The sequence below is a fragment of the Hemicordylus capensis genome, chromosome 3 (genome assembly GCF_027244095.1).
Source record: "Hemicordylus capensis ecotype Gifberg chromosome 3, rHemCap1.1.pri, whole genome shotgun sequence".
Lineage (NCBI taxonomy): Eukaryota > Metazoa > Chordata > Lepidosauria > Squamata > Cordylidae > Hemicordylus > Hemicordylus capensis.
The window spans coordinates 294044155-294070860 of record NC_069659.1 but is presented as its reverse complement, the minus strand read 5'-3'; the positions used below and the strand labels follow the sequence as shown (position 1 = coordinate 294070860).

The window sequence follows — 26706 nt, the reverse complement described above, 5'->3', positions numbered from 1 at the left end:
GTCTTCAACTTGGCCTTCAAGGTCTCTCAGTGGTGCTGTTGTAATCAAGTCCATCCACCTTGCTGCTGGCCGTCCTCTTCTTTCCTTTCCTTCAACTTTCCCCAGCATTATGGACTTCTCAAGGGAGCTGGGTTTTCGAATAATGTGTCCAAAGTATGATAGTTTGAGCCTGGTCATTTGTGCCTCGAGTGAAAATTGTGGATTCATTTGTTCTATGATCCATTTGTTTGTTTTCCTGGCTGTCCATGGTATCCTCAAAAGTTTTCTTTAGCAGCAAAGTTCAAAAGCGTCAATGCTTTTTCTATCTTGCTTCTTCAGAGTCCAGCTTTCACATCCATAGAGTGTCACAGGGCAAAACCATTGTCCAAACGATTCTAATCTTTGTAGATATAGACACATCATGGCATCTAAATATCCTTTCCAAGGCCTTCATTGCAACCTTACCAAGTGCTAGTCTGCGGTATATTTCTTGACTGCTGGATCCTTTACTGTTGACGGTTGATCCTAAAAGGCAGAAGCTATCCACCACTTCAATGTCTTCATTGTCAATTCTGAGGCTGGTTGCTGTACCCGTTGTTATTAGTTTAGTCTTCTTTACATTTAGTTGTAGTTCCATTTTTTCACTGTGCTCCTTGACTTTCATTAGTAGAGCTTGCTGTTCATCTGCATTTTCAGCTATCAGAGTGGTGTCATCAACGTAGTGCAGGTTATTGATGTTTCTTCCTCCAACTTTAAAGCCAAGCTCATCTTCTTCCAATCCAGCTTCTCTCGGTATATGTTCAGCATATAAATTGAATAAAGAAGGAGGAAGTATACAGCCTTGTCTTACTCCGTTGCTGATCTGGAACGAATCTGTTTCATCATGTTCTGTCTGGACTGTGGCTTCCTGTCCTGTATATAGGTTTCTCAATGAGGTGTTCTGGGATGCTCATTTTCCTAAGAATATTCCACAACTTGACATGGTCAACGCAATCAAAGGCTTTTCTGTAGTCAACAAAGCACATATTGACTTCTTTTTGGTATTCTTTGGCTTTCTCAATTATCCAGTGTGCATCAGCAATGATGTTTCTTGTTCCTCGGCCTTTTCTGAAACCAGCTTGAACATCTGGCATTTCCCTTTCCACATACGGCTCTAATCTGCGTTGGATGATCCTGAGCAATATTTTGCTTGCATGTGAAATTAAGGATATTGTGCGATGGTTTGTGCAATCTGTTAAGTCTCTTTTCTTTGGTATGGGTTTGTAGACTGACCTCTTCCAATCTGTTGGCCACTGTGTCATTCTCCAAATTTGCTGGCATAGTTTGGTTAGAGCCTTGACTGATTCTCTGATTCTTCTGTTGCCTGCCATATTTCTGTAGCTATTCCATCCATTCCTGTAGCCTTCTGGCTTGATAATGACCAGAGTGCTGAACTAACTTCATCTTCCCATACTAGACGTTCTTGCAAGTAGGGAATATCTTCTAGAGTATCTTGGATGTTGATGTCCCTGCTGTACAGATTTTCAGTATACTCCTTCCATCTCTGTTTGATCTTCTCTGAATCAGTTACTATCTGTCCTTTGGCATCACTTAACATACCAATTTGAGGTTGGAACCTCCCTCTGAGTTCAGAGATCTTTTGGAAAACCTACCTTGTTTTCCATGTCTATTTCCATCCTCAAGGTCTTTACAGATGTCATTGTAGTACTGCTGCTTGTCTCTTCAAACAGCTTTCTGAAATTCCCTTATTAAGTTCCTTCCTGAGGTCTTTCTCTTTCTTGACTTTGGCTTCTCTCCTCTTCTTGGCAATTTCTACCATCTGTTCTGACATCCCTTTTGTTTTCTTCTGTTTCTTGGTCTTTGGCAGTCTCTTTTCACATTCATCCTTAACAACTTCTTTGATTTCATTCCACAGTTCCTCTGGTTCCCTATCAATGAGGTTCAGAATTTCAAAGCAGTTCCTGATGTTCTCCTTGAAAATGGTGGGTACATTCTCAAGATCATTTTGTGGAAGCTGGATAGCTTTGTTTTTCTGCTTTAACTTGACTTGGAGCTTGCACCTGAGCAGTTTGTGATCTGTTCCACAATCGGCCTCCGGCCATGTCTTTGCTGTTATAACTGAGCTCTTCCACCTCCTTGCAACAATAATGTAATAAATTTGATTTCTATGTACTCCATCTGGTGATGTCCATGTGTATAGGTGCTGCTTTGGTTGTTTGAAGAATGTGTTAGCAATGAAGAGATCATTGGCTTGGCAGAAACTAATAAATTGTTCTCCTGCTTCGTTTCTGTTTCCTGGGCCATATAGGCTGACTGTGTTTTCCTCCTTACCTTTTCCAACTTTGGCAGTCTAGTCTCCAATCACCAGCATCACATCTTGTTTGCATGTTCTGTCAATTTCAGACTGGACTTGAGCACAGAACTCATCAACTTCCTCTTCTTCTGCATCAGTCGTTGGAGCATAGACTTGAAGAACTGTCATGTTAAAGCATTGTCCGCGAAATCTAATTGATATTAGGCGGCCACTGACTGCATTGTACCCAAGTACTGTCATTGCTATATCCTTCCTGACTATGAAAGCAACACCATTCCTTCTTTGGTTTCGTGTCCTGAGTAGTAAATGGTATGGTTTTCTGACTGAAAATGTTCCATTCCAGTCTATTTTAATTCACTGATGCCCAAGATGTCAATCTGTAGTCAATTCATTTCATCTTTCACTGTGTCAAGCTTTCCCATATTCATGCTTCTTATGTTCCATGTTTCCATTGTAATTCTGTCTTTGCAGCTTCGGATTTTCTTTTCCCACATGGCAACATCAGCTGCTAGACGTCCAAAAGGCTTTAGTCTAATTGCGTTATTATAAACACCATCGGTACTCTGAGAGATCCTTAGCTCTTCTTCATTAGCATGTTGAGTACCATCCGACCTGAGGGGCCCATCATCTGGTACTACATAAACAATCATTCCATTTTGTCTATCCGTGTGGTTTTCTTGGTAAAATACAGGAGTGGCTTACCATTGCCTTCTCCTGCCCAGTATGAAATGATGCCTCTGTCGTTGTCACTTAAGTGATTGTCCGCCTCCAGCACCTTCCTATATCGCTGCTGCCCAATATAGGTGCCTGCTTGCTTCAGCTGGGCAGCTGGGATGATCTTTGCACTTTGGGTGACCCTACTGGGAGTATACCTCCCAGCATACTTTGCTCATCCCTCCCAGGAACACCCCTGCCCCGCCACGATGAGGCAGCATAGCAGGACTTGGGGGAATATTATCATGCCCTTATAGAAATCTATGGGGCGGCCACATTTGGAGTGCCGCATACAGTTCTAGTCACTGTATCTTAAGAAGGACATTGTAGAATTGGAAAAGGTGCAGAAGAGGGCAGCCAAGATGATCAGGGGCCTAGAGCACCTTCCTTATGAGGCAAGGCTACAGCATCTGGGGCTTTTTAGTTTGGAAAAGAGGTGAGTATGGGGAGATATGATAGAGGTATATAAAATTATGCATGGAGTATAGAGCGCGAAAAGAGAGAAAATTTTCTCCCCCTCTCACAACACTAGAACCAGGGGTCACTCCATCAAACCGATGGCCAGGAAATTTAGGACCAACAAAAGAAGTACTTTTTCAAACAGTGCATAATTAATCTATGGGATTCTCTGCTATGGGATGTGGTGATGGTTACTAACTCGGATGTCTTCAAAGGGGACTTAGACAAGTTCATGGAGAACTGGTCTATCAGTGACTACTAGTCTGATAGTTATAGGTCACTTCCAGTCTCAGAGGCAAGATGCCTCTCAAAACCAGTTGCAGGGGAGCAATAGCAGGAGAGAGGGCATGCCCTCACCTCTTGCCTGTGGGCTTTGTAGGCCAATGTGTGAAACAGGATGCTGGACTAGATCAGCCTATGGCCTCATCCAGCAGGGCTGTTCTTATGACAGCTCCATCTTCTGGGGACCTGTTTAAGAAGCCCTGTTTTAGGCACAGTGCTGATTCATTGTACAGGTTTTTAATAGTGTATTACTTTCAATATATCTATTGTATATTTAAAACTTTGTATAAGGAAAACAAAACATCTTAGTTTACTATTTGTTAACATATCTTGTGCCTTCTACAGTATGTACACTGTACACCTGCATGATGTATTAAAATAACGGGTAGAATCCAGACTAAGATAGCTATGACTAAGTCTCATTGAAATTAATGAAACTTAAGTTAGTCATGACTCACTTGTCTCATGTATTTAAATGGTACTTAGTTATGATTAATTTACTCTGGATCCAGCCCAAAGTTTAAAAGGGAACCAAATGTCCCCAAAGTTTTTAAGTTTTATTTATGCCTTTTAAAAAAATATATGCAACTTAGTAATTCATTTGAATGATAATATGATAGACAGGAAGAAGAAAAAGTTTTTATTGGGTATCAGTGTGAGACATGTACATATTTATTTATTTGTCCATCTATCCATCCTGCCATTCCTCCAAGGAACTCGGGACAGTATACGTTGTTCTCTCTCCACCCCTTACAACAACCCAGTGAGGTAAATCAGGCTGAGAGAATGACTGGCCCAAGGTTACATAGAGAACCTCATGGCTGAAGGAGGCTTTGAACTTAGGTCTCCCTCCTCCTAGTCTAACACTTTAACCACTATACTACCACAATGGTTGCACGCTGGTGCTGACTATAATCTTCCATCTTCAGCTTTAAATTGGTTTCTGCCTTAATGGTTCTTCACTGTGATTTCCCAGCTACAAATCAGTGTGTTCATTCATATTACATTTCCCCCCAAACAAATTTAACCATTTAGTTGAATTCAGTTACTTGGGCTGCCAGTGCATTGGTCTAAATGAATTCTACATACGAAAGCCCATTTTTCTTGGCTGAGGAAGTGGTTAAATACATAGGTGTCTGAGATAGAAAATACCACTCATATCCTCCAAGACATGCAACAAAATATCTCTGTCTTGTCAACCTGTCCATATTCTGATAGGCTTTGGTCACAGCAGTACTTCACCACTGTTAGTCCTCAGTCATTGAGATCAACTTTCCTGATGTGATATTTCTTCAGACTGCAGAGTACGCCAAAGATTAATACTGTGAGGGAGGAAAAGATCATATATCATAGATGCATGAGGACAAACACAATTTGAAAATAAATGATGCAATAGCTCACCATGAAGGAATGCCAACTCAGGCTGCAGGGTCTACTGGGGTTTATACCACTTGTCACTGTGGTGAAGAAGGATGCAGTGGTTTCATCCAACTGTCTGGGCACATATCCTGTTAAAATGTGGTCGATATCATCATATCATGAGTAGCCTATTTATTCAGGGGTATTTATCAAATTCCATTTGGGCAACCAGCCCAAACTGGCAAGCTTCCCGCCACCATGCACTGTGGGATACCATGGCAAAATCCTTGTAATGCATTGAAACATTCCAGCAACCAAGCAGAAGCGTCAAATGGCTGAGAGAAATTTCTGGGGTTGCATTCAGTGTAAAATCAGTTGAAGACTTGAATGCAGATTATTTTTGTCATGGAACCAGGCTGCTCTAATGGGGCTCTGTCATCTTCCATCAGATTCATATTGTGAGGTGATTGGATACCACTTACAGGACAGGAATTAAGGGAAACTGAGAGCTCATACAAGCAGCGAGGTGGTCAGATTTGCAGACGGCACCAAACTATTTAAGGTATTGAAATCCAAAAGAGATTGTGAGGAGCTCCAAAAGGATCTCTCTAAACTGGGGGAGCGGGCAACAAGATGGCAAATGTAGTTCAATGTTAACAAGTGTAAAGTGATACATATTGGGGCAAAAAAAAACCCAACTTCACATATACGCTGTTGAGGTCTGAGCTGTCGGTGACTAACCAGGAGATGGATCTTGGGGTCATGGTGGACAGCTTGTTGAAAGTGTCGACTCATTGAGCCTCTTCTCGTGATCAGCGAGAAAGTTGATAGAGAGATGGTGTCAAGAAAGTTGATAAAGAGAAAATTTTTTCCCCTGAGTAGGAGATCCTCAGGATGGGTAGTGAACTGAACATGCTCGAGACAGAACTGGACCACGTGACTTGTTTGTGGGCGTAGCCTCCTCCATCCTAACCCCAGTTCCGGGATACCCTCTCACATAACACTAGATTTCAGAGTTATCCCATGAAACTGATTGCCAAGAAATTTAGGACCGACAAAAAGAAGTACTTTTTCACACAACGTATAATCAGCCTATGGAATTCTCTGCCACAAGATGTGGTGACAGCCAACAGCCTGAATGACTTTAAGAGGGGTTTAGATAAATTAATGGATGACAGATCTATTAATGGCTACTAGTCTGCGGGATATAGGCCACCTCTAGCCTCAGAGACAAGATACATCTAAATACCAGTTGCTAGGGAGTAGCAATAGGAGAGAAGGCATGCCCTCAGCAATTGCCTGTGGGCTTCCCAGAGGCATCTGGTGGGCCACTGATTGAGACAGGATGCTGATCTAGATAGCCTTAGGCCTGATCCAGCAGGTCTTTTCTTATGTTCTTATGCTAAACAACCATTTAACAAGATATTTTACCACACATTTTAGCATATGCAGCAGCTGATGTGTGGTAAATTTTTCCTTATCATTTGGCAGATTGATAAAGATGATCACACTACCCTGAGGTGTGAAGGTTCACCACAGTGTAATTGGCTCTGAGTCACAGTCAGTTCTTCATTCCTCCAAATGAGGGAGACTAGGCTTCTGCACAGGGAGACCAGACGATTTTCTAGCCTAGTCTCCCTCATTTGGAGGCAGGGGAGCCAGAAGAAGGCAATCTTTCGCCAGCCACCTTCTCTCCTCCCCAAACTCCATCTCTCCTTCCCTCGGCTGCTGCTGAGCTCCGACTTCGGTCCCTCACTCACTGGTGAGTGATTTGATTTCAAAGTTGTTGAGCATGCTGCCATTGGTCCCACTCAGCGTGCCTGCCCCAGCCCAGCCCCATTCAGCATTTGGGAGGCGGGAGAGCTCTCACCGCCATCCAATGCTGACGCCACTCAGCTACGGCTTTAAAGGTTGTTTTTTTTTTAAACACATATAAGCCCCGCCCTTAGGTGGCCACATCCCAGGCCCCCCTGCCCCCCCCAAGTCCCCATCCCGAATTGAGCCAATGCAATATTGGCAACCCTACATGGTCCGCAGAAGATCACATGTCCCAACAACACAATTAGTCTCTCCCTCCCTATGCAGACCCGGGGGTGTGTGTGTGCATGGAGAGCTCTGGCCATTTTAGAGCTGCTTGCTTTCCTTTTTGTGCTGGCTGTCCTGGACAGAGAAGGTGGTGGTGGTGGGGAGAGAACCCCTGCTGGAGCTGAGATGTGGCAGCACAGCAGAGGTGGCGGAGGGGGAGAAGACAGGAATCCAAGCCTGGCACCATGTGTGGTGTTGTGGTTGACTTTGAGTTTGCAAGATGCAGTTGTATGGTGGGTTGCAGTGGGTATTTGCTTCCATTCCATGCTTGTGAGGACTGCTGCCACATGCTTGAGGGTGTGTGTGTCTTTTTTGAGAGCTGCTGCTGTGTAGGGCTACACCCCACCCCACCCAGAAGATTTAAGAGGCAGGGAAGATTAAAGCAGAATCACTGCTTTGTCGCTGTCCTGAAGAAAATTGCTGGCTAATGGAATCAACTCAGTCAAAAAAGGCTCAGGTTACATCCATTCTGATTACCCGGCATGACCACTACACACCTCAAAGGAGAAGCAGCAGGGGCACAAGAGAAGCCTTGGGTTGTTTATTTCCAAAGCTGCTGAAACTAGAGGATTTTTTCCCCCAGCCGGACATACTTCGGGCTAAGCCGGAATGCACAGGCTTGATGTGGGGAAATAGTGTCATGTCTATACTAGTCTCTGATAGCCCGCAGAGACGTCGGGGTAAATGCAGCTAATATGTGGACTGGCACACTCCAATCAGGAGTGAATTTGAAAAAGGGACGGGCTGCACTTGAACCAAGATGGAACCAGACTGCTGGCACTTAAAATCAAAAAGGTTGCAGAGCAGCTTTTAAAATGAAGCCTGGGGAATAGCCGATGGGAGCTGGGCAGTATCCGGTGCAGCAAATGCCGAACAGAAGGGGAACATGCCGATAAAACAGAAGGGGACAGAGCAGGACCACATAAAGAGCAGGCATAAGGCTGTGCCAGCTGGTCAAAGAGTCAAAAGAAAGATAGCATACACCAGGTGAGAGATTCAGCGTGTAAGTGCTTATATGCTAATGCCAGAAGCCTCCGAGCCAAGATGGGTGAGTTGGAGTGCTTGGTTGCTAACACAAAAATAGATATAGTGGGCATAACAGAAACATGGTGGAACGTGAGAATCAGTGGGACACTGTTATACCTGGATATAAACTCTATAGAAAGGACAAAGAGGGGCGCCTTGGAGATGGAGTAGCACTGTATGTTAAAGAAGGGATAGAATCTAACTAGGTGGACTGGAGTCCTTCACAGAAATCCTGTGGGTGACAATACAAGGCCTGAAAGGAAATGTGCTACTGGGGATGTGCTATCTGTTAGAGGTGGTTGATTTTTACCCACAATAGGTAAAACGGCAGAGCACTAAGGAATGAGCACACACTCCAGTTACAGAGTAGGTAGCAGAGGATGGTTTGGATATTGCAGCTATTTAGAGAAAACACATGGAGATCCTTGTATGACTAAACACTAAATATTTATTGGTTAAATACACTTAGATAGGAAAGACCTATATCTAATCTAAAGGACTACATAATGGATAGGTAAGGAGAGAGAGAGAGAGATGTTTCCATCTGCTCTCTAGGAGGAAAGGAAGGATTGTGACTCAGCACAGGAAGTGCTGCAGAGTCAGTTCAGGGGTCATAGAGTAGGGACAGATAGGGAGACTCTGACTGACTGTCTCTACTGCCAATGCCCCTAGTGGTCATTAGGACAGTTGGTGCAAAAGGTCGATACACTAGAATTTCATCTCCAACACTATCGCCCTCCGGATCAAAACACTGACAGTGACTGGGAATTGCAGGAGAAAATCAGGGAGGCGTCAAGGAGAGGCAGGGCTGTATAATGCATGACTTCAATTACCCACACATAGACTGGGTAAATTCACAGTCAGGTAATGACAGAGAGGTCAAATTTCTAGATACGCTGAATGACTGTGACCTAGAACAGTTGGTCTTGGAACCAAACAGAGAGAAGGCAACCTTGGACTTAATCCTGAGTGGCACCCAAGACCTGGTGCGGGATGTCAGTGTCATTGACCCTTTAGGGAACAGTGACCATAGTGCGATCAAATTCAGCATACATGAGGGGAGAGAATCACCAAGGAAGTCTAACAAGGACATTTTGAATTTCAAAAGAGGAAACTTCTCCAAAATGAGGAGTATGGTGAAAAGACAGTTGAAAGAGAAAATCAGAAGAGACACTTCGCTCCATAATGCATGGAGTTCACTCAAAACCACAATACTAGAAGCCCAGTAAATTTGTATACCCAAAAGGAGGAAAGGTACCACTAAGTCCAGGAGGATGCCAGCATGGCTAACAGGTATTGTAAAGGAAGCCATAAAAGGGAAGAAGATTTCCTTCTGAAATTGGAAGGCTTGTCCAAATGAAGAGAACAGAAAAGAACACAAACTCTGGCAAAAGAAATGCAAGGTGACAATAAGGGAGGCAAAAAGAGAGTTTGAGGAACATTTAGCTAAAAGCATCATGGGGAATAACAAAAACTTCTTTAAATACATCAGAAGCAGGAAACCTGCCAGGGAGGCGGTTGGACTATTATACAAGGAGGGAGTGAAAGGGATGATTAAGGAGAATATGGAGGTTGCAGAGAAGCTAAATGAGTTCTTTGCATCCGTCTTCACGGCATAGGATACTGAGCATATACCTGTTCCTGAACCAGGCTTTTCAGGGATGGAGGCTAAATAACTGAGTCAGATAGAAGTGACAAGAGATGATGTTTTAAAATGTCTGGAAAAACTGAAAACTAGCAAATCACCAGAGCCGGATGGCATCCATCCAAGAGTCCTCAAAGAACTCAAATGTCAAATTGCCGACCTCCTTGCTAAAATATATAACTTATCCCTGCAATCAGGCTCTGTACCAGAGGACTGGAAAGTAGCCAACGTAACACCAATTCAAAAAGGGATGCAGGGGCGATCCAGGAAATTACAGACCGCTTAGCTTAACATCCATTCCAGGCAAATAGATGGAAAGCATCCTCAAGGATAAAATTGTAAAGCATATAGAAGAACAGGCCCTGCTGGGAGAGAACCTGCATAGCTTCTGCAAAGGTAAATCTTGCCTCACCAACCTTTTGGAGTTCTTTGAGAGTGTCAACAAGTGTGTGGATCAAGGTGATCCAGTTGACATAGTCTACCTGGACTTCCAAAAAACTTTTGACAAAGTTCATCATCAAAGACTCCTGAGGAAACTTAGCAGTCATGGGATAAGGGGACAAGTATATGTGTGGATTGCTTACTGGTTGAAAGACAGGAAACAGGGTTGGTATAAATGGAGAGTTTTCACAATGGAGGGAAGTAAGAAGTGGGGTCCCCCAGGGATCTGTACTGGGACCGGTGCTTTTTAATTTATTCATAAATGATCTAGAAGTTGGAGTAAGCAGTGAGGTGGCCAAATTTGCAGATGATACCAAACTCTTTCGGGTAGTGAAATCCAAAATGGATTGTGAGGAGCTCCAAAAGGATCTTTCCAAACTGGGGGAATGAGTGACAAAATGGCAAATGCACTTCAGTGTTGACAAGTGTAAAGTGATGCACATTGGGATGAAAAACTCCAACTTCAAGTATACGTTGATGGAATCTGAGCTGTCGGTGACTGACCAGGAGAGGGATCTTGGGGTCGTGGTGGACAGCTCGTTGAAAGTGTCGACTCAATGTGTGGCAGCTGTGAAAAAGACCAATTCCATGCTAGGGATCATTAGGAAGGGGACTGAAAATAAAACTGCTAATATTATAATGCCCTTATACAAAATGATGGTGTGGCCACACCTGGAGTACTGCGTACAATTCTGGTCACCATATCCAAAAAAGTACATTGTAGAACTGGAAAAGGTGCAGAAGAGGGCAATGAAGATGATCAGGGGCCTAGAGCACCTTTCTTATGAGGCAAGGCTACAACACCTGGGGCTATTTAGTTTAGAATAAAGAGGACTGCAGGGAGACATGATAGAGGTCTATAAAATCATGCATGGTGTGGAGAACGTGGATAGAGAGAAATTGTTCTCCTTCTCACATAACACTAGAACCAGGGGTCATGCCATGAAATGGATTGCCAGGAAATCTAGGACCAGCAAGCAGAAGTACTTTTTCACACAACGCATAATCAACTTGTGGAATTCTCTGCCACAAGATGTGGTGACAGACAACAACCTGGCTGGCTTTAAGAGGGGTTTGGATAACTTCATGGAAGAGAGGTCTATCATTGGCTACTAGTCTGAGGGCTATCAGCCAACTCCAGCCTCAAAGGCAGGATCCCTCTGAGTACCAGTTACAGGGGAGTAACAGCAGGAGGGAGGGCATGCCCTCAACTCCTGCCTGTAGTCTTCCAGCAGCATTTGGTGGGCCATTGTGTGAAACAGGATGCTTTACTAGATGGGCCTTGGGCCTGATCCAGCAGGGCTGTTCTTATGTTAATAATAATAATAATAATAATAATATATTTTGATTTCTATACCGCCCTTCCAAAAATGGCTCAGGGCGGTTTACACAGAGAAACAACAAACAAATAAGATGGAACCCTGTCCCCAAAGGGCTCACATTCTAAAAAGAAACATAAGATAGACACCAGCAATAGTCACTGGAAGTACTGTGCTGGGGGTGGATAGGGCCAGTTACTCTCCCCCTGCTAAATAAAGAGAATCACCACATTAAAAGGTGCCTCTTTGCCCAGTTATTTTATTAAAATAAAAATTAAATTAAAAAGAGACCCCCAGCTGCACTGAAAAGACACAGCTCATGAATATTATAGTCTGGTAATTAACCATATAAATATAATAAATAAATAAATAATTCACACTGGTCAGGGCTCAACCTAGGCAGACTGAACCTCGATTAGCTCTCCCCCCCGCTCCATATATTAGGTCTCCACAGCTAAGCTCTACTCCCAAGGCATAGCGAGCAAGACTCTGCTGCAGTCAGCCACTAAGTCCTAAAGAATGGGGTGCATCTTTTTCTATCAATCAGCCTTGACATAACAGCCATCTTTTTTGCCTGAACTTTCCTGGAGAAGCTCAGCCTCACTAGGGCGCTTTCCAAACTAGCTGCTCAACAGCAGCAAAATTCCTCCATTCAGGCAAATCACATTTGAAACGTAAACAGCAAGGGGAGCAGTCTTGCAGCAACTAACACCCTGAAAAAACAGCAAATTTTACGCCGGATATACGATGCCCTAGATCTATATCACCGCGATTAAATTTGAAACAAGGCATTGGAAATGTGAACGGTACCCTGCTGTCCTTATAGGAACTGTGGTGTCATGACTCAGGAAGTATGGAAGCACACTTCCGAGATATATCTTGACCCCATTGTAGGGTCTAGTCTGGAAAGTGCCCAGGTCACTCTTAGGAGGGACCATCCCCTTTTCAGAGTCCATGTGGTTATTTGCATAGTTGTTAGAACTAAACAAGTCTGTAAACTTTTTTATACTTTTAATTTTGAGGGAAGGACGTAGAAAAAGCTGAAACATATTCTTTGAATTCAGAAATCATACATAAAAAGAAAACAATGTCCAGGATTATTGTGTAAATTAAAGAAATGTATGTACACAGAGAAGCAGTTGGTCAGTTCACATATGCATGTATACTTATGAAAATTAGTTTTCTCAGGTTTTCCCAAAAGTTGCACTTTTTCCTTATCAGGTTGTGGGGAAAACAGATTTTTATTCCAAATGTTACCGAGTTTTTTCTGGGTCCTTACATCAGAGATTGTTCATTTACTCCTCAAAGCTTATTTAAAGCCTGAATCATGAGCAAGGTAATGGGAAAATCTTGGAAAGCACTTGAAATATAAGCATTCAGATATACATAGCAAGAAAGGTGTGTGTGTATGTATTACAGAGAGGAGGAAATTCTTACCCATCAGCTTCTCGTCAGCTCTAATTGCTCTTTCCCACCATCTGATGTTGGAAAACTCTGTGTGTGTACGCACGCATGCATGTACACACACACACACACACACACACACAGTGTTGTGAGCTATACCTGGTTTCGCACTCTGTACATGCTCAGAGGGAAAGAGGGAAAGTCACATCATACACAAACTGAATTGGTTCTTGGAGATGGTGACCATGTAGGATCTGGGCACACAAACAGAGATAGAGAGAGACACACTCAGAAAGTTCAATGGACTTTATTATAAAAAGTTGCTCATCAGGATAAAATAATCCACATTAAAAACATGTTTCCAATTCAAGGTGTAGTGTAATGTGCCTAACTAACATATGTGTGTGCAATCAGTAATTACAGATATCTAATAATCTAACAAATCCTAAATAAAACATTTAGAGAGACGCAGAGAAAGAAGGAGGAAGGGGGGGCTTAGGAAGGGGGTAGCAGTGATTAGTAGGAAGGAGGGAAGAGGGATCCAAGGCTTGTGAAGGCAGCATATTACTAAGATCAGAGGCTTGAGAGCAGTGGGGCTTTCAGCTGAAGGAGATAAGCTTTTGGCTGGAGACAGGAGCTTTTAGATCAAGCATGCAGTTTGCTCAGAGCACGGCTGAGAGTCAGGGCACCGTGGCTGGGGAAGTCTTGACTTCTCACTTTGCAGCAGAAGTCACAAACAGTCCCTTCTCCCATGGAAAGAGTTCCTGCCTCTTGCCCCGCGGCTTGGGCAGCAAACCCTTGGATTGCTCATTAGCAGATCTTGCTTGTAGGCACAAGATTGCTTGTAGGCACAAGACTGCTTGTAGGCAAGAGACTTCCAGTTCCCTGTCCAGTAAGCTATTCTTTATAGTTGTATCTTCCTTTGATCTCCCATCATCTTTCCTGGGTCCCAAAAGGTGACAACTTGCTGTTACCTTCTGGATAATGTCTTTTTAATTATTCAGGCACTCCAGGGAGATCTTAATCCCATCTTCTGTTAGCTGCTATCTTGGGGAGGAGACCAAAGCAAATCTGCATCTCTGAGCTGCAAATGGGCCTCTTCTCTTGTCCCCAGATTTGGGCCTGGTCCCAGAAGGTGTTAGTAAAAGGACTAAATCTACAGGTGTTCTCCTAGGGTGGAATTTCTATAGACAGCAACTGAGTAATCCCCTTTGGGCATAGCAGAGCAATCATTGACAAAGATTAACATAGACTTCTTGCAACAGGAAAGGGGAGATCAGTCCCTGGCCTCTTTCACAGACATTTTCTGATAGTGAGTTACATTTTAGCATATTGATTAGCTCAGGCCTAGCCCTTGTGTTTCTGTGAGTGCCCATTTCACCATACAATGCTGGATTGCTTCCTCCTTCACAGAGCAGTTGACCTGGGTGTCAGTTCACTTTGAATCCAGGCAGTAATTCATTCCTTAATAAAATGGAACTAGACACAGGCCTGAATTCCATATAATTCTGGGTTGGTAGCTCTGGCTTGAATGTTGGGGTCAAGGGGGGAGTCCCCAACAATAGTGATATTTAAAAATATAAATAATATAACATGCTTGAAATAGTGTCGCCTTTCAGTATAAAAGCATGCACGTCATGGAAATACGGGGGGAAGCTTTTTATCTATTTTGGCACAATTTGTTTGCTGTGGTTTGTTTTGTTCCTTAGGAAAATTCAACCTTTGCCATGAAGGAACTTTTAAGGAACTTGACACTGACAGGGAGATGAGAGCAAAGGAGGAAGCCTTTGACTGAAGTGTTGTCATAACACACTGAGGATGGTCCCAGTGTACCCCAGCTCCTCCGGCCTCAGGATCAGAACACAGTCCCAGTTGTTGTGCTGGGGCCAGCAGGGGCTATGCTCACGAGGGACTTGCCTTGGACTGGAAAAGACAAAACATTGCACTGGTCCTTTCATTCCCCTCATGTTCCTTACATTCTCCTGAGGTGGGTTTTTTCTTCTCCCCCTTTTCAGATACCTAGAACTACCCTTTTCCTCTTGCTCTTCTTCTTTAAGATACCTATGTACTAGGGCTGCATTGAAATGACTACCCAGCTTTAGCACCCTGTTTTCTGGCTGTGGGGAGAAAGTTCAGGAAAGTGTTTCCTTAACTTACCCATTGGTGGAAACTGTATTCCTCACTGCTGCTCATCACCATTTTTGTTACTTTTATTTCTACACACAAAGCCAGCATGAAGGCAGGAAAAAAAATGTTCTCACTCTGCTTTGGCTTCCAGGCAGCACCATGTAGCTTGTCAGATTTGGCCATGTGTTGATGTTTGAAGCCAAACCAGAGCAAGGGCAATGCTTCCTGCCTTCGTTCTGACCTTGTGTCATGCCAAAAAAAAAAAAAAAAGCGGAGGGAATGGTACCTAGCAGTTCTGGGGAGTGCAGTTGCCATCACTGCCAGGACCATGAATAGGAGGTAAAAAGTGTGGCGGGGACAAAAATGATGTGTGTGGGTATCACTGACTGCCACTTTAGACTGGCCTTTATAATGAGGCAGGTGGCAGGGTGGGGTGGGGGAGTGCCACACTGCACACTCTTGGGATACCAAAATGGTACATTTAGACAATACAAACAAAATGATAACCCTATCCCCAGTCCAGTCAAGACACAGCTACAAGTCGAAGAGTTGTCCAACTCCATATGTGAAGGTGGTTATTTCTGGTTTATTTATTTGTTCATTTGTATGACCATCCCTTTTAGAAGCTCATATGAATTAGGAGTTTAAACTGCCAACAACCATAAAGCAGAAAGGTCTCCGCTGCACAACAGGCTTACAAACTTTGTTTCTTTTAAAGAGATAATTCAAAAGCAAGAAGGTACAGGGAAGGAATAGGAAAGCCAGGAAATGTGGAAAAATCAGGTACAAGGTACATTCATGCTTAAGACACAAACACAGATGGCAAACACCCTGTGTTTCTGTTCAGATACCAGCAGTCACTGATAGGGGAAGGAAGGGGATAAAGGAAGTCAAATCTTGGGTAGAAAAGTGCTTAACAAACTACTACATCTTGAGGGTATTCTCATAATCACTAGAAAGGGGGCTAAGGGACCTTAGCCCACCTTCCAGTCATCATGAGAACCAGCGGGCTTGCAGGTGAGCCCAGTGGCTCCCTGGTGGCTAGCCCGCCAAAGTAGCCCTCCCCTTAGCCCAGGTTAGTGGAGCAAGTGCTCCGCTAACCTGGGCTTCCTGATCATGTATTGCCGCACCGCGGCTCCACACCATGGCAACACATACCATGTAAACAGCCTCCCTGGCTCGGGGGTCTCTCCAGCATGCCCCACGCAGTCATGAGGGGCATCCTGGAACTTCCGGGGGCCACGCAGCCCCCAATCCCCACAGCCCCACTGGCTGTGTGACAGAGCCGGCAGTTGTGTGGACGGCCGATCTGTCCGCCCGGCCTGCTGCCTTGATCGTCTGCGGGGAGAGCGGGCTAAGCCTGCTCTCACTGCAGAACCCCCTCCGGTGGGTCTCACTGATCGTGAGACTCGCCTCCTTGACTGTCTTCACAACAACTCTATGAAGTTAGTCTCTACTATTCTAATTTAACAGATGGAGGATGAGAGAAAGTCTGTGGAAGAGGCTTCACTTGAACTTAAGCCTCTCAGATGTACACCCAACAATAGCTCTGGTATGGAATCTGGGGGTGTTGTACTTGTATAAGGTGTCCCAAGAGTGCACCCACAAGCCTTGCCTCCGGCTACTCTCTATGGTTACAATGTTTGTCTGCAGAGACAAAAACTGTACTCATGGATAGTTTCTTCCTGTGACCAGAACATTGAGGTGTCTCAGTATTCCAATCATAGGAAGAATCCCTTCATGAGTACAGCATTTCTTTCTGCAGACAAATGCGGTAACTTGGAAGAGTAGGGGTGCGGGACATAGTTCCAGAGCATGTCAGTGTTGGGGCAGGGCTTGCAGATGCACTCTCAGGATGCAGTGTGAAAGTACAATGTCCCCAGATTCCATAATTAGTGAGCAGTAGGGATGTGCATGAAACGGATTTTGCCTTTTTGTTTTGAGTTTGAAGCAAAACACAGATGGCCAAAACGTTTCATTGAAACAGCGGTCGACCTGGTTGCTTTGACAGGATAAACCTCAAAATGTGTTGAATGTTTCAGCAATAGGAAACAATGGGGAAACTCAGAACACCCCATTGTTCCCCATAGGTAGGATCCTATGGAGATTTTGGGGACAGCTTAAAGATTTGCTTAAAATCACTTGCTTGCCCATTTATTTGAGGGTTGGGTGGTCACCTAATGGCGCAGCGGGGAAATAACTTGATCAGCAAGCCAGAGGTTGCTAGTTTGAATCCGTGCTGGTATGTTTCCCAGACTATGGAAAACACCTATATTGGGCAGCAGCAATTTAGGAAGATGCTGAAAGGCATCGTCTCATACTGCATGGGAGATGGCAATGGTAAACCATTCTTGTATTCTTCCAAAGACAACCACAGGGCTCTGTGGTCGCCAGGAGTCGACACCAACTCAATGGCACACTTTACCTTTTACCTGGGTGGTAGGTAGCAATCATTATGCCCTACCACACAACTCATTTTGGTGTCCCTAGGAGCTATCCATGGGGAACAATGGGGTGTTTCCCCATTGTTCCCTGTGGCTGCATTTACGAGCTGCACTCACAGAGTGCACACAAGTTTTGCATTGAGATTTGCAATACATTTTGCAACCCTGCCTTGAAAAAAACTGCAGAAGCACACAATAAAAGGGAATCCGTCCCTCTCAACACAGAATGCACATTTCAAACATAGTCCAAAAATGGCCACAAAAGAATTACTGACCCAGAATCCACTGCCAGCCCCAGTGTCTGCACTGCAGTAACATCATTAGCACAAGTTGCTCTCTCACACACAATTATGATACATTGCAATACCACAGGCAGTTCACCCCACCCTGGCCAACCCCCAAACCAGATGTGTCAGAGCCTGCCCATTACTGTTGCTGACACACGCACGCACACATGCATGCCACCACCATGGCCCATGATGAGGTGAACTGGTGCCCTGACCCATGTGTCAGGCTGTCAGACAACAATCTGAGGCCATAATGTTATCCAGACACAGGCAGGCAGGTAGAAGTATTGTGGGATATATGCTGGAGAAGAAGAGTTCTACTCATGGTAAGAGTCTGTGTCTGGATAACATCTGCATATGTCTAGATAACACCAAGGCCTTGGTGTTACAGTGGGTGGTGGTGACCATGAGTCAGCCACCTTCTATGGCCAGCATGGGATAGCCCAGCAGCGGGAGATTGGCCTTCAGAAAGACCAGCTGCTCCCCCAAGTCAGCCTCCAAACATGAGCAATGTGATGTCACCATGTCCACGGCCATGGAGAACACCCTCTCACTCTATACACTACTTGGCGGGCATGAGAGGAACCCTCAGCCTCTGGCAACCATCCCCAAGTCCAGCCAGACTTGGCGGTGTGTTGCCCAAAATTGAATCGGCTCCATCTCCCGGCCTGCTACCGGCACCTGCAGGTACTGCAGATCATGGCTTCATGGGCTCCTCCTGTACCCCTAGCAAGGCACCAAGGAAGCCCTCTGTGAACCACAGGATGGAATGCTGATGCGGAACTACTGGCTCCCTCGGCCCTGCTGGACCGGGAAGCAGTGGTGATGCTGCTGCTAGGGGTGGACTGCACACTAGCAGTAGGTACTCCAGCACTCTCCTCCTGGTTATGCCCCAGCCTCCTCTCCTGAGCTTGCCTAACTTCTTCAATCAGGTGGGCTCTCCTCCTGGGCAACTGGTCATGGGTGATGGCATTGCCCTTCATCCTTGGGTCACATAGGCAGGACAAAACATGCTCTGCCAATGCACCCAAGGTGTCCTAATGCTATGCCTCCATCTGAGGACTCTGAAGAGGAGTGGGGGGCAGTAGACTTACCGGGAAGCAGAGAGACATCTGAGGAGGGTCAGGTCTGTGATCCGAGTGGGGAGGCATCCGAGATGGGACAGGGTGAGTGGTTGCCATGGGAGGGGTCAATGGGGCAGAGTGGTCTTTGGAGGGAAGGGTCAGAGTCAGAGCAGGAGGTCGAGTGGCCATTGTCTCACAGAGAATGTAAACGAGAGAAGCATCAACAGCAGGTTACGGAGTTGAGGAGAAGCAGCCGGTTATCAGCCAAAAGCAGCGAGAGACTGACTGAATTTGTAGCAGCTAGCAGGGGTGGAGCTTTGATTGTTTGTACCTTGCTGTTGGCTATAAATTCTGCAGTTTGTGCCCTGAGCAGATTGCTGGAGACAACACATCTAATCAGACTTCGTGACTCTTGTCTGGGGGATTGTGACCCTGGAATCTAGACCTTTGAAATTCTTCTAGAAGGCCTGGTTTATTGAATATTGATTGGGACATTTGTGCCTTATTTGCTTCTGTACTTTTGGTGAGACTGTTTGCTTAAACCTGTTGCTTATCAGTAAAGCTGAAACCAGAGAAACATTTACAACCAGCTACTGTGTCGTAAATTCATGATCGGCTAATTCAGTTTGGCAGGCTCATGACACCTGAGCTAATCCACCACTCCAGTCCTCAGCCAACCTGTCAAGGTGATTGCTTCCTCAGTGTTCAGCATGGATTGGAGCTGACCCATAGTCTTATTGAGGACAAGATTGGCAGGCAAAGCATGTCAGCATTGCTGTCTAGAGATGTGCAAACGGGTTCAACGCTGAGCCTGTTTGGTTCGCCTGTTTAGGGTCAAACCGAACAATCCCCTGTTCAGCCCGACCCCAGACTGAACACCCACCGACTGTTCGGGGGTTCACGGATTTTTTCTAATTACCCTCTTTGGGGGAGTTTTTGGAGGTGGGGGGAGGGTCTGCAGAGGTTCCCCCTCCCCCCACTAGCCTCCCTTTATGCTGCCACTGACTGTTCGGTCGGCTCTTCGGCCTGTTCGGGCCTTCCCCCTCCGGTGCAGCGGCCATTTTAGAGACCATCGCACCTGCACAATTGGCCTCTGCATGACCCATTGAAAAAATTGTTTGTAAACCCCCCCCCCCGCCCGCCCCGGACTGAACCAAACTGAACCAGGAGGGTTCGAGGGGGTACCAGACTAAACTGGTCCAGTCCGGTTCGGATCCAGTCCAGACTCGAACTGGACCGGACCAGCTGGTTCCGTGCACACCCCTATTGCTATCTTGGCACACAAGTTGTTCATGGCAACAAAGAATGGCTCAAATGTCAAGACAATCTAGGAAATGAGCACCCAGTCCTGGGTGGATAGGTTGCACACTTCCAAACAACGCCTCCAAGCCAGGCCATGGATGGCCAGCTCTTGCAGGCGCTGGAGCAAGAGAAAGATGGAGTTCCACCAGATTGGAACATCCTGAGGGATCAAGTGTTCAGGTAGGCTGAGCTCAAGCTGCCTCTCCTTGAGCATCCACGTACTCTTTTCACTCCGGTGGAAGTAAGATGCTATTCCGTGGCAGCATGTTGAAGCAGTGGGATCTACCCACTCATCATCACACAAACATAATTTTTAGCACCGTAAAGAAGGCTAAAAGAAATTATGTTGTGACACCTGCTCAGACATTTGCACGAGCAAATCTGTGCTTTGAGGGAATCAGCTCTAAAAGCAATCCTGCAAGTGTGTATAACTAAGGTTTGCAGTCAGAATAGAGGAAAACATCCGTATTAGAGTACCAGAAACAACAGACATAGAGACTGGGCTTTTGAAACAGAGAAATGAAACTTATTGATATAACCGAAGCACAATGCTCAAGGGACTAATTGGCCACCTTCATTGCACCAAGTATACAAACAGTTCCCTGAGATTATACAAGAGGGGAGGCGGAAATTGAGGGATGAATGGCTTTGTGGGCAGTATGTGATGGAGGGGGAGAGAGAGGGCTACATGGATTAAAAGGGGTCAGGGAAGGGGCAAGCGGGGGGAATCCAAAAAGCACAGAATGGAAAGAGAAGAGCACGTTCTTTTACCTGTCCTTGATCTGCTGTCCCATGTACAATGCTTCTCACCCATGGGGTGGGGGAAAGCTGGGGCCCCTTGTTTGGTCTTTCCAGCAAAAGACGAGGATAAGCAGTGAGGTGGAAGTGCAGCATCCAAGACTGTGGCTCTACACAAGCCTACAGCAATCAAGGTTCCCAAGCAGTCAGAAACAAGGAGTTGGCTCATGCAAGCCAACTTTGGAAAGGACTCAATCTCAAAACCTTCTGTTTGGGATTTCTGCTTAGGAATCTCTCTGGGAGTTCTGCTCAGGAAATCTGGGAGCTCTCGGACATTCAACACACAAAATAATCTTGTGTGAAGCCAACACAGAGAGCTTCCCCCAAGGACTCTGGTTGCTGAGAATGGCCAGGGCAGTTCAACAGGTGTCCCATAGAAGGTATGTTCCAAACTAGTGATCCCTACTCTGTTTCAACTCCACTCCACTGGCAGCCTAAGTCCCTGATTCAGTTATGTGGGGAGGGGGCAATGAACACAAATGCAAGTGTTTGGGTTGATCTTTGATCTTCTGGAGCAGTGAAGTGGCAACTAGCTCTGCCAAATTCCCGCAACGGTATCAGGCCTTACTACCTCTCAGGAAGGTTCTTTTGACTGAACAACTGACTGGGTGAAGTCAGCACTTTTCATCACGTATATTGTTTACTTCTACCCAATCTAAGGATAGGGTTACTGTTAGCTGAAGGGAGCATCTGGCTCTGGGAACATTGACTTGGACTTCTCCCATCTTATTGATGAACTTTTGGACGATTGGACTTTTTAATTTGATATAGAGACCATCTTAATGACTATGTTGTGTGTATATATAGAGAGAAGCAATTCACACGATTGCTCAAAACCAGGCTACAGGAGCCCAGCCTGGTTTTGAGCAATCATGAGAACCACCGGGCTCGTGGGCTCACCCAGTGGTTCTCTGGCAGCTAGCCCACCTAAAAACCCCTACCCCTAAAAGATGTTAACAGAGCGAGCACTCTGTTAACCTCATTCGTTTGATCCTGTGTCAACCACGGCTGCCTACAGCTGCAGCTGACACACTTGGGGTGAGGAGGGAGAGGAGAGGAGAGAATCAAGGAAGGCACCATGCACTCTTGTGGTTCTTTCCTGGGATTTGGGGGGCCAGGGCACCGTGCGGTGGCGCTCCCCATCCCCTTTCCCCTGGAGCTCCAAACACAGCTGCTGCCAGGTGCAGGAGCACCCGACTGGAGCAGCCGGTCATCTGGGAGGCCGATGCAGCTGTCCAACAACAAGTGGTGCACAGACTCCATCTGGCGCTTCACACTCATGTGTGAAGTGCCTAATGGTTTTATTTGATTGAATTTTATAACTCCCTACATAATGGGACAGTGTTCTCTAAGAGTATAGTTTTATTATAATTAAAACATATGTATATATCTGGATTCTTTATTATAATTAAAACATATGTATATATCTGGATTCTTTTTGGATGCCTTCAAAAACCAAGCATGCCAGGACCAATCACATTACTGCAGTATGTGACAGGCAGAAACCAGCTATGGGGCTGCACAATCCACATTGCTCTTTGCCAGTCCTTGTCAGCCTTGGCTCAGGCTAATGCACCCCACAACTCAGACTAATGCATAGCCTGTATAGCTCAAGCTAATGCACCCCACAAATCTAATGCGCTTTGCACATTACAAAGAAACCGCAATAATGCAAACTACTCATGAATTCTCTTTCTAAGCTTCCAGAAACTAAGCAAAGCGGGAAGCTGCAGTTGTACCCACACTGGAAGTACATGTAGAGATCCAACGTGCCAGTACACAGCTCCTGATTTCTGAATTAAGAGCAGACTGGATACACACACATACATGCATGATGAATATCAACTGCTTTGGAATTAATTTGGCCCCAGTTTACTTGCCATGGCTTCCCCTAAAGAATCGTGGAAACCGTAGTTTTATTCTGTTTCACAGAAATACCGTTTTCAGGGTTCTTTGATGGGGAATCAGGACAGTCAAACAGGGCTGAGACTGATTTATGTATTTTTGGCACACACCTTCTTCAAGAGAGATGTTTGGGCTGTGAGAAATATTCTCCATGCTTGGGTGTTACCACCAGAAATATTGTCTGCAAGCATGCTGAACCGAGGGCTACTGCCCAGAACAACCTGCATGAGCTTAGCTTTGTGCAGGTAACCTGGCCTCTAAATGATTAGATTAGGGCTCCAGTCACTTATGTTTTGCAGGTCCAAATGAAATGTAATTCACAAAAATGAAAGGGAATTAACTGGAAATAAGGAGGCAATTCAGTATGTGTCATGAATTTGAGCAAGTGCTTGGAGGTGGGGACAGCACTACACCCAGGCGCGTTGTGGGTTTCTTAGAACTCTGGCAGTGTGTAAATATGCTCACTCCTGCTCAGCCTTAGCATAGCAAGCAAAAACAATGAAGCAACAAAACTACAAAGCGAAGGCATAATCATCAGAGGGAAGGCTGTTTTCCCAGCTCATCCTCTGCAGTCAGGAGGCTGGGCTCTTTTCTGTACATGCTGAGAAGCCCATGTGTTGCCTGAGGTATCCAGGTACAGCACAGCTGGATCTGGATGTGAACCTGGTTTCTGGCAGGAAGGAAAATCTGCAGCCAGAGATTGAGAGCGACCTTAAGAGTGGTAGCTGGAGCTGTCGGGCTGAGTGGGGAAGCGCTCAGACAGCAGCTGCCAGCAAAGACAAGCTCTTTCCACAACAGCACAACAAGCAGCCTTGAGGAAGAGAGGCGAGACTCCTCCAAAGGGCTCCTTGCCCCTTATGCTGCTGCCTACATTGCCTGCCACCCAAGAAGCCAGCCAGCTAACCCTCCTGGATTATAAAGGCCAAGGCTACAGATGGTATTCAAAGCCATCTGCTTTGTTGATGTTGTAACCCTCCCAAATAAAAAGGAATAAAAGGAAGAAGAAGAAAAAGCAAGCCTCTGGCAACTTGAAGGGTAAGTCTGAAAAACATAAAGAGCAGATCATTGCAATCGGGTGTAGCTGCACGTGTGTTTGTGTGTCTGTGCTGCTTGGACGTGAAGGTGCTGCATGTTTGTTTCATTTGAGCTGGAGCGAACGTTGCAGACAAATAAAGAAGCTCTGGCTGGTGGCTTAATGTGGAGAGTTGATCTGCAGTAGAACTGAAAGGAGGATGTAGCTGGAAAGACTGCAGCAGGATGTCTGGGAGATTCTTTGGTAATTCAACTGCAGTTTAATAGCTTGTTGGGTCTAGGGCTATGCAAAGAAGACACGGGGCACTTAATGCCTGTAACATAAACACACACCAGTGTCAGAGCCTTGTCAGGAAAGATATGGGTGCCCCGCTAACTGGGATGGACAGATATTGTGAGAAAAAAGAGGGGAAGCAGAAGAAATAAGAAGGGACCTTGCATTCCAGAGAGAAAATGCATCCTCTGGTATTGAGAGTAGTCACTGAGGGCTTCCTTCCATACAGGTTTTCATACAGCTTTTTTCTCTGACACATAAACATCGTATCCTTCTTCCCTAACCTGGTGGGTCCCAGAGCTACACCTGTTCACTTCAGAGACTAAAGTTTTTCACTGCTGTTTTGCAATGCAGAAGTGACATAGTGTCAAGCTAGCTGAAAATCCATTTCCATCTTGTTTACTATAATCACATCTGCAAGCTAGGCTTTTGCAAGTTGTACTCCTAACTCTGGGGGATTATTTCTGGGACAAAATGTGCCTGTTTAACCAGGAACAGTGTGATAACACCTTACAAGCCAACACTACTCCAAGTTGCTTGCTATTGTGTTAATCACTGTTGTAACAGAAATAAATGTGGGGCAGGTGAACAGTATATGATAGATCACATACGTTTGGTACTCATCAGAATGTATCAGGTGTATATTGAACCAGAGACGTATGTTTGAGTGGGATATAAATGTAATAAATAAATAAACAAACAAACCTCTGCATATTTGCAGGTTAAACTTAATTTAAGGGGCAATTTACATGAATGATTGATGTGGTCAATATGTAACTTGGATAATTTCATAGAGGAGAGGTCTATCAATGGCTACTAGTTGGAGGGCCATCTCCAGCCTCAAAGGCAGGATGCCTCTGAGTACCAGTTGCAATGGAGTAACAGCAGAAGAGAGGGCATGCCCTCAACTCCTGCCTGTAGGCTTCCAGAGGCATCTGGTGGGCCACTGTGCGAAACAGGATGCTGGACTGTATGGGCCTTGGGCCCAATCCAGCAAGGCTGTTCTTATGTAAGTTGAAAAGGTCCAGGGTGAGTTCAGCATGTGGTAAGTTGCTTCTGAATCCCACTTGCAACCTATCCCATATCTCAGCACACTGTCAGATGCTTTGTGGCAATGTGGGCCAGTGTGGTGTAATGGTTAGAGTGCTGGACTAGGACTGGGGAGACCCGAGTTCAAATCCCCATTCAGCCATGATACTAGCGGGGTGACTCTGGGCCAGTCACTTCTCTCTCAGCCTAACCTACTTCACAGGGTTGTTGTGAAAGAGAAACTCAAGTATGTAGTGCACCGCTCTGGGCTCCTTGGAGGAAGAGCGGGATATAAATGTAAAAATAAAAAATAAATAAATGAGGTAAATATATGTTGAATTACAAGTTGGTCACACCTACCTTAAGCATATCACTATGATGGACTCCACCTGGATCCACTCAACACATTCATTCTGATCCGTTCTTGTAAACTGGTCATAAGCCTCCAGTGATCAGACTAGAAGACTGCTTTTCAGCTTGGAGCTAGAATCAGAGGTTTCATTGCAAGTTTTGTCAGGTGCTTAAAGTTGAAGGCCTAACAAAGAAAGAATGGGCCAAGCCAGACTTTCAGAGCGATTTTGCTAGGCTGATATGACATGTTACATATATCTGAAATCTGACCATTGTTCCATCTAGTCCAGAATTGTCTATTTGGGCAGCAGCTCCTTAGAAATCTTTCCCAGCTCCACTATCTGAAATCCTTTATGACTGAAGATGCTGAAAATTAAACTGAAAACCTTCTGCATACAAAACTTGTGTTCTGCCACTGAGCTATAGCCCTATAGAATTATTCAAAAGTAAACATATGGCCATACATTAGAGTCAGGAACTGCAATATGGTCCCATATCAAGTGCTTTCTGGAATTATCTTTCCTCTGCATGAGCTGATACATACCTCCTAGGCGTGGCACAAGCCAGCCTGGTTCTGGAGATGACCAAGAAGTTGTCTCGCGAGGTAATCCACAAACTGTACTGTAGCAGTCAACACAAAATGAATGTTGGTAGGATTTGATGCTCCCATCTCCAAGCTGACTGATATAATTGATGCCTGAGCAGGATAATTTTTGGCTAGCACAGATGGATGCAGTTTTAAATTTACATACCAACCAAAATTAAGAGAAGCAAGTGGCATTTTTTCTATCTGAAGGAAATGGCGGACTGCGGAAATGGTGGACTGTTATTTTATCCCAAGAATATATGGGAAGACAGCTAGTTTTGTGGCAGCAAGCATGAATTGTCCCCTTTGCTAAGCAGGGTCCACCCTGGTTTGCATTTGAATGGGAGACTACATGTGTGAGCATTGTAAGATATTCCCCTTAGGGGATGGGGCCGTTCTGCAAAGAACATCTACATGCTTGCATTCAGAAGGTTCCAGGCTCTCTCCCTGGCAGCATCTCCAAGATAGGGCTGGGAGAGA

At 45.2% G+C, this 26706-nt stretch overlaps 1 protein-coding gene across 9 annotated transcripts in view; it reads left to right on the top strand.

The window, feature by feature from the left end:
- DGKG (diacylglycerol kinase gamma) overlaps positions 1-26706 on the top strand; it is a 300941-nt gene that overhangs the window by 67156 nt on the left and 207079 nt on the right. For 8 of the 9 annotated variants that reach the window (XM_053308435.1, XM_053308434.1, XM_053308433.1 and 5 more), the window contains exon 1: positions 23468-23989. The exons of the other annotated variant lie outside the window; for it this stretch is intronic. The gene's annotated coding sequence lies outside the window, so the exon portion shown is untranslated. Of the gene's footprint in view, positions 1-23467; positions 23990-26706 lie in introns of those variants that run through there. 9 annotated transcript variants of the gene reach the window in all.